At 40.0% G+C, this 19042-nt stretch overlaps 1 protein-coding gene across 4 annotated transcripts in view; it reads left to right on the forward strand.

Moving 5' to 3' along the window:
• NDST2 (N-deacetylase and N-sulfotransferase 2) overlaps positions 1-19042 on the forward strand; it is a 130250-nt gene that overhangs the window by 9008 nt on the left and 102200 nt on the right. For all 4 annotated transcript variants that reach the window (XM_068689480.1, XM_068689479.1, XM_068689482.1 and 1 more), the window contains exon 2: positions 16985-17064. The gene's annotated coding sequence lies outside the window, so the exon portion shown is untranslated. The remainder of the gene's footprint in view (positions 1-16984; positions 17065-19042) is intronic.

Consider the following 19042-nt stretch of genomic DNA (forward strand, 5'->3'; position numbering starts at 1 on the left):
TTTTAGTTAGTACTGATCTGGATCTCACTCTGAGTGGGTAATGCTCCTGCCCAGAGCAAAAGGCTCCTTGTTCTGTCACTGCACCCAGGAGCATCTTAAACAGCGATGAGAAAATGTCACCTAAAAACACTTACGAATGTATGTTAATTGTTTTAATTTTTGGAAATGACAATTCTGGGAACCAGTACATGACAGCCATGAGTGAAGTAATTCCCCCTCTGTTGTGGTTGCTCGAGTATGGTCTCTCTCCTAGGGAACAAGTCATACTGTGCATTTTTTTGGCTTGGCAAACTTCCTGCCCAAGGTCAGTGTTCCCATTACACTGGTAGCACAGCATCATGGTGCTTTAAATGTACTAACTGCAGAGGTTATAAATGACTACTGATTTTTGAATGCTGCAATATTTAAGTATTCAGCTTGGAGCATTTTATTAAAGGGGCCTCATTACCCAGAACAAGCGCCAAGTGCTTTAAAAATTCTGTGCCTGTTTAATGTAGCTCATATTGGGCATAGCTAATCACTACTGAGACATAAAACCTTTAGTGCATCTGGGAGCAGGTAGCTGCGAGGCTGGGCAGAGGAATCCCCTTTCTTCTTCCTCTTCAATAAAAGCTCTTTCTCGACACAGAGGTCCAATTGCTGCTGTTCCTTGTACAGTGTGCGGGGCATGGCAATATGTGGGCAGCGAACTAATGCAAAGTACTCTCCTGTCTAGTGTTTCATTGTTCGTTCTGCCTGAGGCTTTGCAACCTTGGTCTTTTTTAGTTAAAGTCTTTAAACAATGGATTATCTGTTTTCACAGGCTTTAGAGGATTTGCAATAGCAGTTACCCTTAGGCATTTGGCTCAAGATTACAGCAATAAATAGGTTCACCAGAGCCCCCCCCAGCCCTTCCAAGAGCCAGACGCTCATAAGATTTGCCCCTGCCATATTTATCTACTTCTAAGTCCAGTGAAGTGTGTCAACCTCTTACCAATTTGAGATAAACCCTGTTCTTTCTGACCATTTGCACTCCGATGGTTTGTGAGAAAAGGAGGATGTGTGTGGTAAGGTTGAGAGCACCCTTGTTCTGCTCACAGGACCCTCAGCCTTGCTGGTATGTTGGCTTTACTACATTACCAATATGGATTTTCCCGGAGATCAGAGACCTGTTTTGAAAGTCAGCTTTGCTTTTTTTCCCCAGTGCCCAGCAATCTGAACATTTCATATGGCTTTAAAGTGTTCACATTAGAATGTAACTTCAGTCAATATTGGTATTTCTGATCTTTGTGTGTCAGCTGCTATTTTCCTGAAAGAAGGTGCTGGGACTGTAAGGCCCCACAGCCGAGATTACAAACCAGTTGCCACCCAGTCGTGATATCTGACGTGGCAATTTCTGCAAGAGCACTTCCTGATTGCTTTGTTTAAACAGGGAATGTAATGTTTTCTCCTGTTACTATGAGATCTAAAGTAGTTTACAGTTATCAGACATTCGGCTGTGTTGCTTTGGAGAAAGATGTCAGCTGTCAGGAGGAGACCCAAAAGTCAGTTCTAATAAAAAGCTACATTTTCTATAGCAGCTTATTTCTGGTTAGAAGAGCTGTTCATTGTATGACTTTGCATGGGCTGTGCTTTGCACAATGGGACTTGCTTTCTTCTAAAGAGCAGTTTCATCTCGGGAAAGTTCATTGCACAGAGAGATCTGTGACGTCCGTACATCCGAGGGCCTGTGAAGATTTCCACCCCAACAGATTCTATTGATTTTTCGGCAAATGCTATTTCTCAGCCTTCTGAGCTGTTCTTATCACACCACATCGTGCTGCTCATCACAATTAAACAGCATGTGCCGTTTGGCCGCTGGCTTTATCAAAAGACCCTCCCATTGCATGTACACAAATTGGAAAAGGGAGATAATTCGATTCTCTTTAGAAAGTTTTTTTTTTACTTGTTTCGTTTTTTTTCTTCCTGTCAGTGACTAACGATAAGCATTTACCAAATCACACCATGTTTTCAAAGTATATAATACACGTTACCTTTGTCTTGGAAAACGTTGGGTTTACTTTTCAGCAAGAGATAAAAGCATTTAAAGTATTTATAAATAGAGTCAGGTCAACTTCAGCACTTTGCCACGTAAATTTTCATCAGAAGATAGTGGAAGAATTGAGGTTTTTTTGCGGCTAATACTTAAAATGATAGCAGCATTTTCTGCTGCAGCTTTACTCTTTCACAATACACTTCAATTCTCCTTCCAGGGGAAAAGTATTCTCATTTTTATTTTTAGTAGGTGGTTAAGTGATAAGAGAATTGGTAACTTAACTAAGGAGCATAGCAAGTTTGTGGCTACACCCTAGAGAACCTTTATATGAAGGCTGCTGCTTTTTTCACTGGTTTGGAGAGGTGGGATAGGGAAATGTATCTGACCTCTCTTGAGTCGGAGGGGAGTCCTCGTTGTTCTCTATAGCTATCTGGAAGGAGGTTGCAGTGAGGAGAGTGTTGGGCTTTTCTCAGGTGATGAGTGACAGGATGCAAGCAACGGCCTCAAGTTGTGCCAGGGTAGGGTTAGATTGGGTATCAGGAAGGATTTCCTCGTGGAAACAGTTGTTATGCTTTGGAACAGGCTGCCCAAGGGGGGCGGTGGAGACCCCATCCGTGGAGGTATTTAAGAGATGTGTGATGTGGCACTTAGGGATGTGGTGGACTTGTGGTGTTAGGTGGATGGTTGGACTTGATGGTCTTAAAGGCCCTTTCCAACCTAAATGATTCCATGAAAATGAGCGTCTGTTACTGTGTTTCTATCAAAATTAATAGATATGTATATGCATATATGCATATGTAGATGGCACATGCTGAAGGCTTTGCAGAGCTGCTTAGAGACTCTGAAGATCCCACCCACACCAAGCATGCATGACCCTGGGGCTGACCCTGGAATCTCCCGTGAACTGCAGGTCCCTGCCCGGTGGGTATGGCCAGCACCGACTGGAATTGTCACCAGAACTGAGGCTGTCCTGAACAGAGGTGTAGAGGGGACAGGAGGGAGCATCTGTACCGGAGCATCCCAGGGTTGTGCACCAGAATGTGACAGTGTTCAGACTGAACCGTGAAGATTCTTACGGTAGATGGAAACTGAAGCTGCAAGGTGAGGAAACTAGAGAGTATGGGTGTTGGAAAAAAATGCCTGTTTCTAGGAAATGAATGGGATTCAAAGAAACAGTGGACATGCTGAGTTGCTAGTACGGTTTGTGTGCTAATGAAATGGAAAATACTGCATTAAGGGGGTACTGCATCTCCCAGCTTGTGTTGCCAGGGAGAGAAAATCAGATGGAGAATTGATGGGTGACCAGCAAGGGTGGGCACACATGGTATGAGGAACATAAGAAGGTTGGATTATAACAGATTAGATGGGAGAGACAGGCTTTGGAGAAGAAAAGAAAATGATACAGCTAAGAGAGATAAAAACCAGAAGATACGAAGGTTTGTAGTACCTTCTTGTGCTTTAGAGTGGAATCCAGGTCTCTGAATCTGAAGACTTTGCTATAAGAAAATACCTAAAACCTTCTGGAAATGCTTTTCCCTTTTTGTATTTCTTCTATACCGAGAACTACCACTTAGAGTCGTTATAATTTATGGTTGGCTCAAGGATGCCTCTGTGTCAGAGCAGACAGTGACAGCACTGCCTGTATCAGTGTGGTGATTATGTAATGGAACTCCTCCTTTAGGATAATGTTCAACGTAGAGGTTGGAGACAGGAGGAGGGACTCATGCGGAGATGTGTACATGCGTGTGTTGTACACCGTCACATTCAGGTACTTCGAGAGTTGTAAAGACAAGCACTGGAAGGATGGAACGTATCAGAATTAATTTTGCTTGTGCAACCTTGATGCATCACCCTTACAAAGAACAATTTTGGACTTACGTGGGTCATGAAGATACAGGGGAAAAAATTCATTTTCCAAAACTTGTTCTTACCATCTATACATGTTTTACTGTACTTACTGTGAGCAAGAAAACATGCTACAGATCAAAGATTTTAATTTACTGGTATTAGTTGAATTTTTGGAACCCAACAATGTGTGTTAAGCTGGCATTGTTTATGTATTAATTCTTCTTGGTGGTGTTTCAAGAGTGGTATGTGCAATTCACAGCCTTAAAGTACTGGATCTTGGGAGCTCAGCTTGCTGTGTTTGCAAGGATTGTTTTCCCTGTCTTTGGGGAGTGAGTTGCAAAAAAGTCCTACCTTGAATTGTTTCCTGTGTTTTGTCATTTGGTCTTCTCTTCTGTGATAGTAACATTAGTGTTTTGGCCTAAATGATGGCAAAGCTTTGCTAGGATACAGGGAGCAAAAAACATAAATCTAAGTGCTTTTAAGGAAAAAGGAAGTGGAGAGATTGAGGGTGGGAGGTCCTGTGAAATAGCTTAATATACGACTTGTGAGTCAGTAATTTCCTCTTTCCTTTTGCAGTTTTCTTGTCCAGATGGGGTATTTTCTTTTCCCTCCTCAAGCCAGCTTTTTTTTTTTTAAAGGGAAAAAAAATGCAAAAATAGTGTGCAGTGGCACAGGTGTTTTTCAGGCCATAAAACGGACAGGAAGAGCAAAGAGACAGGAATCCTCTACTGGAGCAGCAGACCACAAAGCTCATGGCATAAATGCTGCTCAGATCCCCCTCCTGCTTACCTAGACAACCCATAACGCTGCCCACCTTGAGCTGGCCAGTGAAAAAGTGTGCCTCTTTAGAACATACTCTGCCGTAATAGCTGACAAGCGAAGTCTTTAGACAGGACAAGTTACTGTGAATGATTGTAAAGAAATCCTTTTAGATTCAAGACTGAAACAACAATTCAGAGAGGTCTGACTCCCTTTTCATCTCAGTGGCATATTGCCACAGAATGTTTTCAGCAGTTACACTTTTTCAAGTGTAACTTTTTATTATGAGGAAAAGAAATCCCACATTTTCTATTATTGTTTTCTACATCGAAGATTTCATGTTATTTTCCCAGGAGGATTGCTCCTTTTCTTTAGATTTATATTGGTAGTGATTTAAATTTGGGGGCTCTTACTGGAGCTGCTGTGTTTTCTGCAGACCTGTTACATTAGCCCTACTTGCATTGAACTAGCTGATGTAGCTCAGCAGCCCTGTGATCTGGTGCTTTTTTCTGAATCAGTTTCAAACAAGGATCTCCTGTGTTTCATTAGGCACTATAATTAAAGCAGACCAATTTTTCCATATTACTTAGTTCAAATCCATGTCTTCACTTAGGAGAGACCAAAGAGATTAACACTTCACTTGGTCACTTAGTCTTTGCTAAAACAAATGCTTTGCCTCTGCTCTGTAACAAAGCCACCTTTTTGGAAGACCACTGTTGGCAACCTGCGTGCAGTATTTAGGATGTCCGCTTTTCCTGTAATGATGTGGCAATTCATTTTACGTCATGCTGCGAGTTTTGTTTGGTATTTAAATGCTATTCTGATTTATTTAGCTCTAGGAAATGTCTACTCTGGAAGGGAAGAGGCAGCCATTGCATCCAGAAGCTTACTACTTGGAGTAGGCAGCATACAGATGTAACGAGAAGTGGGACACAGCAAATGTCGGCGAGGCTGCCTGGTGACCAGTGGCTTGTTGTGCCTTTCCAGCTCTGTGGGCTGTGCAAAGATGTTTTTGAGCCTCCTGTCTTTTTAAGCAGGGTAGAAGGAAGGCTGGTGAGCTGGCTGCGGGATGTGGCTTCAAATCTTCTGGAGCAGAAGGTTGGGATGGGAGACAGGCACAGATTTTTCTGGTGGATTAAAAAAACCAAAAACACACAACAAAAAACAAACAGGAAGTGAGTCATGTTCCACTGCCTCTGTTAGCAGCATTGAAAGGAAAAAGCTGATGGATACATGGTTTCCATATTAAATAACAAACACAATAGGTAGGAAAAGGTGTTGAGGGTTGGAAGCAAAATTTAGGCAGCACTGGGAAAATTGAAGAAGGACTGTTTGAATGTTTTAAAAAGAAACTTATAGGAGATGTTGATTTGTAATTGACCTTTTCATTTTGCACCAAGCATTGGATTCAGCTGTTTTTAAGCTCTAGATAGTTTGACTGTGCCAAAAGTTATTTTTCAGGATCAAACAGAAAAATGGCATTTGCTGGAGGCCTTTTTGTAAAGTGTTCTGCCTTTTATCTCATCTGCATAGCATGCATCAATGGGAGGTGCCTGCTGTGTCTGTTCTCCCCCTTGACTCCTTAATTAGCAAGTAACTATTTTTAGTTATTTTTCAGTACTATTTCAGAGAGGTAAAAACAGGTGGGTTGAGCAGAACGCAGATTACGCTTTGTAGATAGTTAAACTGAATTCTCATCAATAAGAGGAGAGAAATAGGAAAACAGTACCTTATGTGCAGCGCAGGTCTTGTCCTTTCTTAGTACTTGTGGGTGGATCCCACGCTGTTGCCTTTTTTTTCACAGGGCCTGCTAAAGCCTTGGTTTTCCAAGTAGGCGTCACTGCATCGTGTCACAGATTTACTGGGAGCCTGTGTGCAGTGGAAGGGGTAGCTGTAGCTGCAGTGTTTGTACCTCTGCTACTTCAGAGGGGGAATAAAGGGTTGGGAAAGTGGGACCATCTTCAGTTACAGCCTGTATTGAAAAGGAGGAACTCAGCAAATACCCATCATATTTAACATCTTAGCATTAGGTAAACACTGTAAAACTCACCAAAATGCTGAGTGTTTCACTGATGTTTTGATATATTACCAATCCAAGTGTCTTCGGCTCATTCAGATTGAGTGCTTTTGGCCATAGCCCCTGGGTAATGTGCCAGAAGACCTTTTTTTAATATGTCCTGACAAAATGATGTCATTGATATTTGGTTGTTGCCAGCATCGAATGACTCAAAACCATTGCATGAGCTTCTGCCATTTCAGACACAGTGGTGATCTCATCGTCAGGCCTATCGGAGATATCCTTCAGTTTAATACTTTAACAACTGTTGAATCATCCAGAATTGTTCTAATAAATGGAGAGATTACTTGACACAAGTGAAGCCCTTACTTCTAATGTCAGGGAAATAATACTAGATCTTAGAGTATGTAGATATCTGTGTTTTCTAGTTGTCAATACAATAAAAAATAAAATGAAATAAGAGTACCTCTGAAGATGGATAGCAGAATATTTAATCTATTTCAGGGCCACCTGTAATTGCAAGAGATGAATTACTGGCTATGCAAGGCTTCTTAATTGGCGAGAGGGTCATGCATTTCCTATCAAGGTTTTCAGATGATAGAGGGGAAGTCAGCAAGCATACTGACAGGGGTTTTGGCTTTAGCTTTGTTGGTAGTTCTGGCCAGGTCAGGACATAAAACACTCATGTCTGTGATAGGTATAAGGAAATTACTTGCTTAGCCCACACTAACAATTTGGGGTGGATGAAGAAATATCGGAACCTATAAGAGGGTTTTCAGTGTATTTCTTTCTTTCTGTCAGTCAGCTAAGTAACCTCTTCCAGTATTTTTTTAGGTATTTTTGCCTGTTTTTTATATCTACATTTTTTATATATGCTGCTTTTTTAATTCTGTAAAACAACTTCATGAAAGCATTGGCTTCTGCAAGCTTCACATCCTGCATTTAGGAATGAGATTTGATGGCAAGTTCAGATGAGCAGTACCCCAGTAAAGGGCTGATTCCCATGGCTGTTCCAGCTGTTTCCGCCATCAAGGGAGGAGTGTCTCTCTAGTAAACTGCAGTTCCTGAAAAACAGTTTCTAACTACAAGGTGGTGTATTCAGATCATTACGTTGCTGATAAAATATTAGGCAGAAACATGTTCTTCAGTGCAGGCAGGCTACTTAAAGTAAATGCAGGCTTTTGGTGAGGTTGAGGAATAACGTGGAATGTTCTAGAACCATCCTCAAGAACTGTGACAGAGCAGACCCAGTTACCTGCACAGTTCAGACAGATGGTGGCACTTTTTTAACCTGCTCTCCAATCATGTTCTTTTTAAACAAAATCCAGTGTTATCTCATTTTGTACTAAAATTTATTTGCCGATTTGTTTGTCTGAACCCTTTGTCCTTGTTCAGGAAGTGAAGAGGGGCCAGAGGCCTGTGCCGTGGCCTGCGCTCTGCCCTCACTTCACGAGTGTGCATCGTGCGAGGGCAGCTGTGCTGCGTGGTGCTGCTGGTGTGTAGACCCAAATGTAGAGATAATTTCAAAATAATCGGTATCTCTCTATCTCCTCCCAATGATCAGGTGTGTCTAGCTCTGTGCATTTTGTTGTTGAGGTGACAGATACTGGCCTCTGTGACAGGTGTGGTCGGCCTGTGGTGTCACAGCTTATAAATAGCTCTACAAAACAAAGGTGTGCTCCGGGTTAGGGCTGAGCTGTGTGCTGGAATTATGCCTGTGGGACAGGGCTGGTGTGGTAAGGGATGCTGGCCAGGAGCTGAGGGGCACTGGGGGCGATTTGTGATGCCAGGACTGGAAGAGGAGAGGTTGTCCTAGATCAGTGTCGTGCGTTGGCTTGCTGAGGAGGGAATGGGGGAGAAGAAAAGGAAGTTAGTGCACTGTAGCCAGTATCTTCTTTTTTTCTCATCAGTAAGTTCAGTCAGTGCATATTAATTAATTAACGAATAAGGTAATTTTTGCTACCTCCTTGGCTTGTATTATCTCAAAGTCTCAGTATATGGCACGTTAGATTTTTGCATATGTGCTGTTGGATGAATACAGTGCAAGCTAAGGGAAGAGAAGCCTTTTCACAAACCTGTCTGAATAGAATATATTCAGAAACCAAAGGCACCTTTGTGTAGCCATTGTGACTTGAGAATGATGGTTTACTTTGTAATGTACTGGAGAGAAATAATTCTACTGAAGAGTTCCTATTTCTTTATAGAAACATAATATTCTGCCCTCTTTTAGCATATGGCCTTTGTATACTGTGCTTTATTACCATCTATCTACTCTCATCCCTCCATTTCCCTTCTTATTCTGTCCTTTGTCCTCAAAGCTAAAAATAAAATTTATTTAATATTTATAAAACCAGCAATTCTGGTACTGGAGAAGAAATTTGTGGTTGGAATTGTTTCATCCAAGCTGAAATTTTGCCTGCAATTTATTGTGTGCTGTAGTTGAAAGGATATTGGCTGTGTGTTAGTGCATATGTGGCTGGAAAGGATATGTGGAAGTGAGAGGCAGAAGCTGATATTTTCTTTCCCTGTGTTTTTTAAGACAGAAACTAAATATAGTGAGTGTTAAACAGATGGCTATGTTGTCTTGTAATAAATATTTGAAGAAAATTAAATTATGTCCTGCCTGTTTGCTGACGACAGTTTCAGCCCCCATAGTAACAGCAGTAATAATAATAGGAGGATTTACAGTGTATTTATTTTTTAATTCTCAAAGTGAGGTACCTAGGAAGGTCATGTAAGGAGATTTTTTTTAATGTGGGAAAGATCAAGTGATACGCTTGAGGTCATCCAGCATGTCAGCGAGTCTCTTGAAAGAGAATGCAGGTCCTCTTGACTTCCAGACAATGTTTCCATTTTAAACCGTGCTGACTTGCAAAATACTTATTTGAGCATTTCCTTCAGAACTTCATTGTTTGACTTTTTTTTCTTAATTTCCACCTCATTTTTTGTAAATGTTAACTCAGAGGTGATAATAAAAAATAGACGTATGTTCCTGACCTGTGTACTTGAGCAACAGGCTTGCTATGAAAGCCTACACTGAACGCCCTCCTGGAGTTTTGTTGTGAAGAAGAAAAGGTGGTGGATGCCAGAGAGATGATGAAGACTCAGCTGAAATGAGAGATTTTATTTATACAGCTGAGGTTCATCTTGTGATATTAATAGAGTACAGGCATTTCTTTTAGATAGATGGGGTGGATTTTGTATTTAGCTGAGGTCAGTGTACTACTCTTTCCAACACGAGCCAGCAAATCCTGTTGCCATTTAGCTGTTCACATACATTACCTTATCTTTACTGGGAGGACTCTTCTATTTTCTTCTGTAAGGCTTTCTGATGTTGCTAGATCAAAAGCTCTATGTGAGAGATAAAGGATGAAAGTGAGGACTGTAATATATCACTCAAAGGCGAGAAAATTTGACAGTGAAATGGATCCACGGCAACAGAGAAGTTAATCTGTCCCCTAGTCTATCCTCTTTTCTCAGGAGTCTGCAGAGGCGGTACAAAAGCAAGTTGTGGAGTTTGTGTTCCAGTAACCCATTTCACACCGACTTTCAGTGAGGTTTCTCTGTTCAATGACTGGAAGTTGTTGTTTCACATGGCGTAGAGTGGAGTTGGTGCGTATCACATGACCATTTATGCAATGGGAGTAGTTTGCTTGCTTTATTGTATTAGGGTGTGTAATTGGGAATGTGACTGGCTTTTTTTTCTTTTTTTTTTTTTTTTTCCCCTGTTGGTAGGGAGAGAGCAAGACCTGGGATTCTTCAGTGCCTCTGTAAAAATTTGTCATCTGTCCCAGCTTAAAGATATATTAATAGCATCCTGATCTTTTATATGCATGGTTGGTCCTGTTGCTTGGATACTAACATAAAGTGATTAGAAATCATTAATGTAAAAGGAACAAAATAGGTCATAAAAGTACCCTGTTAGGCGTGCTTTGCCCACCGTGCACATCAGTACTTGGTTCTTTTGTTTGCTTGTTGCAGGTTGTGCTTTGTGGTAATGCTGCACAAGGCTTTTTACTAAACTGCAAGAATAATGCCCATGATATTTTCTGCCAGCTTTTGGGATTCTTTTGCGGATTCTTCCCAATTCTTTGAAATACATCCATATCCATTTTTCTCACATTATTTATACCCTTCCCAAATACGTTACCTTGTCTGTGTGTCTGATCAAAAGCTGTCTTGTCTTTTTAACTTCTTTCAATATGCAATTGTGGTTTTAGTTTCAATGCACTTTATTACTCTTTGTGGCAAATACATAACCACTTTGTCACATAAAGGAGTGTTAAACATCTCTACAAAAGTCCCTTGTTTTTTAACATCTCCCTGGGGTCTTGTAATGCATTTGTTAGGGCTCTGAAGAGATGTCACTTTCTAACCTCGTTTCTGGTTCAGCTATTCTCTTTTCCATCATTTCATAGAGTGTTTCTGATTTTCTTCATGAAAATATATGCTCACTTACCTCTTTTTCCATGCTTTTTTCAAGCGTGGAAGAAAATATCTGACAGTTTTAGTGATTTTTTTTTCAGTTAATCCTCTGTTTCTTAAAGTTTATTCACATGTAGAGGTGCTGTACTTTATTCCAAATGTGATTCCCCTCTTCCACCCAAACTGTTCTAGTAGCACTCCATGATACTTTTGATTTAAGGATCCAGTATCTAAAACAGTTTTTTAGTTTTCCTTACTTAACCAATCGCTAGCAGTTAGACTGCAGTAACTGAGTTCCGAATTTGTTTAAGTTATGGAATAAATCATTTGCTTAAACTGTATCTTTGTAGGCCTCTTGTATGAACTGACAAAGAAGGAAGAAGGAAAGCAGTGATGCAGGTTTCCTAAATTCACGATGGTAAAGAATGAATTCATGGATTTCAGGCATGTGAAAGTATTGCTTGCTCTTGGAGAATTGTAATGTGCTGTTTAGCACCAGTATTACTGTGAATGAGTGTTAAGTGTAGACATCTTACATCAGTGTGATTTGGTGATTAGGGAAAGGAATGTAGAAGGATTGTTTTGTGCTTAATATGCTGTAGCTGGGATTAGAAAATTTGACGTGGGTCCCTCGTTCTGCTTTTCACGTTAGCTTTGGTAATTTATTTCATTGCTGCTTTAGTTCTGTTCTTTTCAACTAGGATAAGACTTATGTTCTAATGTGTTGTCTCTGTTTCTTTAGAAAAACATGTGGAACAGGGACTGTCTTCTGTTTGGTATACAGAAATCAGATTATATACACAGATACGGATGTGTGCCTGTGTATGTGTTTGGATAGATTTCATAATATATAGCAATCCTAATCTTGTCTGAAGCTTCTTGCTGTGTGCTGTAATATAAATAGCAATGAGAATATAGCTGAAACAAAAATGATACGATGCTTTCTCAACAATCTGGTCATGAAATACAACTTCTTGTTTTAACTGTAGGTGGTGTTTTTAGGTCTTGGCATAAATACCGTATGATGGCTTTCTGAATTCATAGGTCAGTGATCAAATATATACAAGAAAAATTTATATCCATCATTTCATAACTTTATTTCTTTGATATCATAATTCTTATTGCTATACAACCCAATCTCCTTTGTGCCTTATTTTGCATCACAAAATGCACTTAGGAGAAACAGAGAAACGGATAGGATGAGAATGTCACACCCAGGCAGAGCAGTGATATATGTACGATACAGTGTTCTGTTTCCAGTGGTGCCTGATGGTCAATTGTTTTGGGGGAAGTGCTAAAATCTCCATTATGGACAATTATGTCATTAGGTGTGAGAGTTTCAGAAACACTTCAGAGATTTAAGCACATACATCCTGCTGAACAGCAAGGAGACTAAAAAAAAACAAGCACAACAAAATGGTGTAAATGCCTGTCTCCTTTGTGTCTGAAACTAAATTTATTTATGTTTTCATATGTTTTACTAGCTCTTAAAAAAATATTGCTCTGATAATGGTTTACATAGATATGCATGGCTGCTTCTTCTCTAATTCTGCCCTTCCATTTTAAATAACGTAACTTTTGATTTTACTGTGTGTTGTTATCGCTTAAAGTAAACAACTTGTTTAGTCAAGATTTATTAGCTGCACAAATACTGAACAGAGAAGGCTAGCTAGCTAAGTTAGCAGGCTTGTGGAAAAGAAGCAGGTGGTGTAGAAGATCATACCTTGTACATGAGTCAACAATGCAAATAATGCATGTGAAGGAGCCCAGCGTTTGAGACACGTAATCTTTCTCTCTAGCGTGAACTGGTAAGATGTCAGCTGGAATGCTGCAGACGGATTTGCACACCATACTTAGGAAAGATCAGGACCAACTGGAAATAGCTCATGAGAAAGCAATTGCAATGAAAAGCTGACCTACAAGAAAAGAAAGAAAGAGACAGGATTGTGCAGGCTGGAGAAGGTAAATTAGTTTAAAAACTTTAAAGTGTGCTGCAAAGAGAAGAAGAACGGTTTTTCCTCTGTGTTCACACAGAGTAAGACCAGATGTGAAGGGCTTAAATTGCAGAATTTAGAGTAGACTTTAGGAAAAGCTTTCCAGCAGTGCAAGTAGTTAAGAAGTAGACTGGATTGACTAGGGACCTCCTGAAGTTCTGCTTTGGAAGACTTTAGCAGAGATAAAAGGTGCATGTGTCAGGAATGCTTTAGTTGTCACTGATCCTACCAGAAAGAATTTCCTTCCAAGCCTGTTCTGTGTGATTTTAAGCGTACCAAAATTGTTTCTGTAGTGTTCCTTGGTTTTAAGCATATTCTTTGCCCTTATCATTTTCTTGAGGATTTCTCTCTCTGCTAAATACATTTTCAGCCACGGTGGACTGAAACACATTGAAGGTGGAAGCATGTTAAGAAAGTATATGTTAAAGAATGCTACTATAGATAATGTCAATATATTTTTTTAAATGTCTTGTTTACTTTTTTTTTTTTTTTTTTTCCATACTGACCAAATGACTGATGTGACATAAATTCTTAGAGGCTTACTAGAGGTAATTCAGAGCTCATAATCAGAAGACCTGTCTCTTTTTTTTTTTTTTTTTTTTATTTCCTTCTCATGCGCTTCGTTGCTCTGGGTGCGAAGTGCCCAAGGGCTCTCTCTGTGTTAGAATCTTCTGTGCGTTTAAAACATACACTGAAAGTTGTATTCAGTTGAAATTTTATGTTTGCTTCCTCTTGCAAATATTTAATAACAAACCAAGAAAATCGATGCTAATCTTTGAGAGCTCCCCAAATACCCTTCTTCCACGCTCAAAACTCATCGGTGATTCTCGTTTTGTTTCTTTTTGCCAGCTTCCCGCTTGTGACAGTACTTTGTTCTCCTTGCCTGCACAGTGACTTGAGTAGCCCTTTGTGAAGGACTTCACAAAATCTTTTGAGAAAGTTCCAATAAACAATGTGTTCTTGTATGCCTTTGCTCCACAGGTTTTTTTTTTTCCTAATCCTTGAAAGAATTCAGCTCCTTAACAGATCTACCTTGTGTTCAATTCATCTTGTCCCTGCATCCATGCTAAAATCTTCAGCGTTCATGTGCTCCAAGTGATTCGTCTTCCCTTTGTTCTTGAAAAGCCCTGGGGTTTTTGCAGGCTTCCCAATTTACAGTCTTTCAGTTTTATGTTCCTGTACCGAGGTGTTGCTGACAAATGGAAATACAAGGCCCATATACAGTGGGCATTTTTCATTGGCATGGCTTCATGCACAGTCCCACTTTTCTCCAGCCCCTGCACAGTTGCGTGCATAGTGAGTGCCATTAGAAGCGGGCAGATTCACAATGAATTGAGTCTAAAAATGAAAAGTGACTCGGTCATCACAGCGTATAGCTTCACAGGGCAGTGGTGGCTGGACAAAAGTAGCGTGCGTCTGGTTAATGTGTGGGAAAGGAAGGGGAAGGAAGATAAATGCCTTGTTTTGACAGTGCTGTTGGTTTAACTGTGTATCATACATAGCTTAAGATATGTCGGATTGTCTGGTTTGGTCTTGTCTTATTAAATTAGATAAGTTAAGCTGAGAGTAGGAAATTCTCAACAGGGAATCGCAGAAATGTAAACACATTACCAGCAGCACTGAAAATCATGGTTAGCCACGTGGAGACCCTGTCTTACTGTAGCTTACTGAGAAATGTATGTTTTTTAGAACGTTATTGCAGGCTTTTTTTTTTTCCTAGCTTCTGATGCTGAGTTGGAAGTGAATCAAATGCAGGTGAAGAAAGGACACAACAACCAAGCACTAGAGATGTTAAAAATAGGGAAGGAGTATAAAAATCAGATATTTTTCTTTTGTAGGGAGCTAATGGAGAGAATACAGTCAAAAATGTTAACCTGAAGTCTGTTTTGGGGGAGACTGAAGCTAGAAAAACACTAGTGTGCTTTGGGGTGGGTGGCTGTGCAGCAGATAAGTCAGTTTGCAGATGCATTGTGACAGCAAGCATCAAATTAATATGATTTTGGGTTATACAAATTAAAGAGGAGTTCCCTTCTTTAACAAGTTTGAGAGTTAATTTGCCAAGACTGCAGGCCCCAGAATCTTGTTTCTAGACAGATGTAAACCAATTGAAGAGAGCTGAGGGAAAAATGACAAATGACTGCAGACTGAGGGACTGATGGGCAAATGTGCTTGCCTTGCCTATGTGATAACCAGAAGTGCTGTTATGAGGCGTGATAACAGTCTATGAATGTAGGGAGGCACATGTTTGTCTGATAACAGTCTACGAATATTTGAGAGGCACATACTTGAAAGGTGAATACTAATTAATTTAATAAGGTAAGAAGGGATATAACTAGGAACAAGGGAATGAGATTATAAAATATATTAAAGTATGGCCTAGTCTCCCGAAAGGAAAGGGTGGAAGGACATATATTATACAAACTGGTAGAAAATTTCAGAAAATAATCTAACATCAAAGAGTCAGCTTTCAGATGAAAATAGATTGGATAATTTAGTAAGGCTCTTTCACCCATTTAGTTTCTGTTTGCTTTTGAGGTATTAAGGAAAGTTGGCAGCCTTTCTTAACTCTGTATTTTTGCATCCCTAATGCTTCCTGCTGATTCCTATCTGCGTTATTGCATACCGATGCTCGATGCTGCCTTTCTTTAGAAAATATGTTTAAAAAAGGAGCATTAGTGCAAACAATGTAAAAAGATGAAAGGGGAGGAGAAAGGTGAATAAGCTTTGTGAGTGACTTTCAACAGCATTATGTTGCTGCACACTGCCTAGAAGCTGCGGTTGGAAATGAATAGGAGCTAACTAATATTCAGATATGGAGGTCTGGTTGCGCTGTTTTGTTTCTGATTTCATCTCGGTAAATGGTGGGGATGGAGCTCCCAGAGTGTGAGTTACTACTTGTGTTACATTCGGCCAGCCTGCAAGGGAAGGGATGGTAAGATCAGGAGTAAACCTTTTTAACAGCAGAGAATTTTTCCTTAATGAACCAAACTGTGTCTTAAATTGCAGCCAGAAAGTCAGTTTGACTGCATCTGAGAGAATGGAGAGCTGCCCTAAACTTCTGGTTTGGTTTGTGCCAAATTGGCCATGAAACTGAAAACCTTGTGCGGTGCCAGTTGCTTCTTTTCTGGATGGGCTGTCAGGTGCCTGGTCGGCTCTGGTGTGCTGAAATGGAGGTGATGAGGAGTCACCCCATGAAGCAGCAGCCCACGTCGCTGGCTCGTGAGAGGAAATACATGGCTGTGCTTGGCATTTGCTGGCTGACTCCTGTTGGCTGGGAAGCAGCCCTGGAATTAACATGAGGAGATTATGTAAAGAATTTGGGAAGTGTACCAGTTTGGGGGGTTTTCCTTTATAAAGAGTAGAAGTGGAACCTTAGTTTTCAAACAGCGCTAAGACAAAGCTAATTTATGACGCTCCATTGCATTTCGGTACATGGTCTCTACATGGATCTGTACAAGGATTTAAGCTGCTGTCTGAGCTCCAATATATAGAGGGCTTAATCTAAGGGGGTGTTTTATCTCTTCCATTATGAGGAAAAGTCTTCACGTGAAATTTAAAGCCAGGTTCTGAGTGCCGTGATGTGTACCAGCGTGGAAGTTGTAACTCTGACTGGTGAACTGTCAACTCTTAAACAAGCCAGGAGGTTCTTACCGTATTTGTTCCCTTCCTACTTTACATTTTACATAATTTGGGATCACTTTCGGTGACTAAGAAATACAGTTGTTACTTCTACTTGCTGGGTTTTAAGGAGGCACAATAATGTGCACAACCGTCTCATTGAATGATACAAGTTTAGAACAAAATATGATGATTTGTTCAATGCGTGTGCAATGATCTTTATACTCATATAAAGTAATCTTTGATCTTTCTTTTCCATCTATCTCCGCTCCAGACTCATTTTGCTCTTTTTTTTTTTTTTTTCCCCAGCTGGAGGGTGCAATTGTGAGCCAGGCATTGTTGGCTTTTGCTCTGTATGCTGGCTTCTGAACAAAGGTGCTGCTGAAAGGGTGAGTATTTAACTTACATCCTCTTTGATGTAGATTTATGTTCCTAGGAACTGATAAATTTAAACTCACCAAACCTGTCACCTTGAAGTGTATCTAGGTTTGCTGTGGAAAGAATCTAATCTACCAGCTCATAAAGCTTTGAGCATCAGCCATCAAAGCAGTGTTAAATTCTGGTTTAGTGTAAATTGTGTGGCATTCTGCAGTACCACAGACCAGAGAAGCTGAAAGGTGAGCATCTCTGGCCTCTGAATTCGCAGATCTGCATTTAGAGCAACAGAAATCTCAAAGACTTTGAAAATAAACAGTAATGCAAATATGATTCCTACTGAGTGACCAATATGGAAAAGGATGGCTATGAGGGGTGCTTGACTACCCATTTGATACATAGTTGTATGAATTCTACATCAGATCTGACATCTAACACATCAGTTGTCTTCTGAAACTGACTGAGGTACCCAAGCATTACTTGAAAGAAAATGAAAAAGAAAACAGGCTTTTATCAACTAGAAAAGGCTACTTGTGAGATGGGGGATAAGTTTAACTCTGTTGCACTGCCAAGACAGAGAAGGGACTGTTAGTAATTCAGCAGGAATTTCTAGAAATATATCCCTTGAGTCAGTGAAGTACTGAGTGTGCCAGACATGTGAAGGTGCAGCGTGGGGGTGAGGATGTCATTTTACAAGTGTTTTCAATTGGCAGTGTATAGATTAAAACAACAGAGGATTAGCACAGAAGGGAACTTTTGAAAACATCTCGGAGCTTTATGGTTGTGAAATAGTGTTTGTAGATTTTATAGATTAATATCTACACACAAACAAAACTGTGTATATAGAACGGTATTAGTACCTTAAGGAAGGGTAGATGAAAGTAAATACGTGATGCCATAAAGTCTGTATTGGTCTGTTTTTCATATGACTGCATTAACCGTCAGAAATGGGGATGCATAATGTTTGAAGTTCATTCTTCAAGAGCATCCATAAAACTTTATGCTGTTAGGTATTATGTGTGTATTGGTCTTCTGCAGACAATTTTCTTCATTCATGCTCTTTATTTAAAAACATGGGTGTTATCTACTTGTACCCATAAAAGCGCCCTGCATTAGAGGCATTAGCTTAATATTTTAGGATCTGAAGAGAGTCATGGGTAAAACATTCTAGAAACTTGCAACTAGTAGACTAAAGAGGCTTTTTATATACAATAAAGTGTATAAAGTAAATATCTTGACTTTATGAAGAAAAATATCTGAGAATGTTCAAGATTAAAAGCAAATATTGTATATTCCATTAGAAAGCTGGACTCTCGGACTTGAAACTTGCATTTCTAGTTCTTGAACATACTGAGATAGATTGAAATTTGGTCTGTTACTGGTATTGTTTCCCATAGTAAAGCTTTTAATAGAGATGTTTAAAGTCTAAAAGGTATTATTATTTTTTTTCTTTTACTTTGCTCATTTAAAAAAAAAAAAAAAAGCCTAATAAGTTTCAGGGCATACCTTTGAAATCTTGAAAGGCAAGGGAAGATTCTCATCCTGTTTTCGTGCATAGATAAGTATGCCAGGTGGAGCAAAGTGTTGTTCTGTGATTCCTTTATAACAGCTATCAGAGAAGCCCTCCTGACTAAGGAGACGCAGAGTCTCTTAACAGAAGGACACTAAAATAAGTAGTATACTGCATAAAACTCACCGCTAGTTCTGTGTGTCAGAAGGCTGTCCCTGGCTGACATTTGGCACAACGATACCGATTGCAGTTGCCAGTTGTGCTCAGCATGTTTCTGCTGTCAGGAAGCGGTGAAGAGCAATCATGAGGAATATCACATGCAGAAGGATTTGCATGCAAGCAAGACGTGAACTTAATAGCAGGAGATGGCAGGTAAATGTGAGGAGGTAGATGTGAGGCCTAGAAGAATTTGTAGATATGAGGTTGTAATTTTATTACTAATCACAAGGAATAATTCTCTGTACCTGGGGGGTTGTTCAGAA

Source organism: Anas acuta, chromosome 7 (genome assembly GCF_963932015.1).
Source record: "Anas acuta chromosome 7, bAnaAcu1.1, whole genome shotgun sequence".
NCBI lineage: Eukaryota > Metazoa > Chordata > Aves > Anseriformes > Anatidae > Anas > Anas acuta.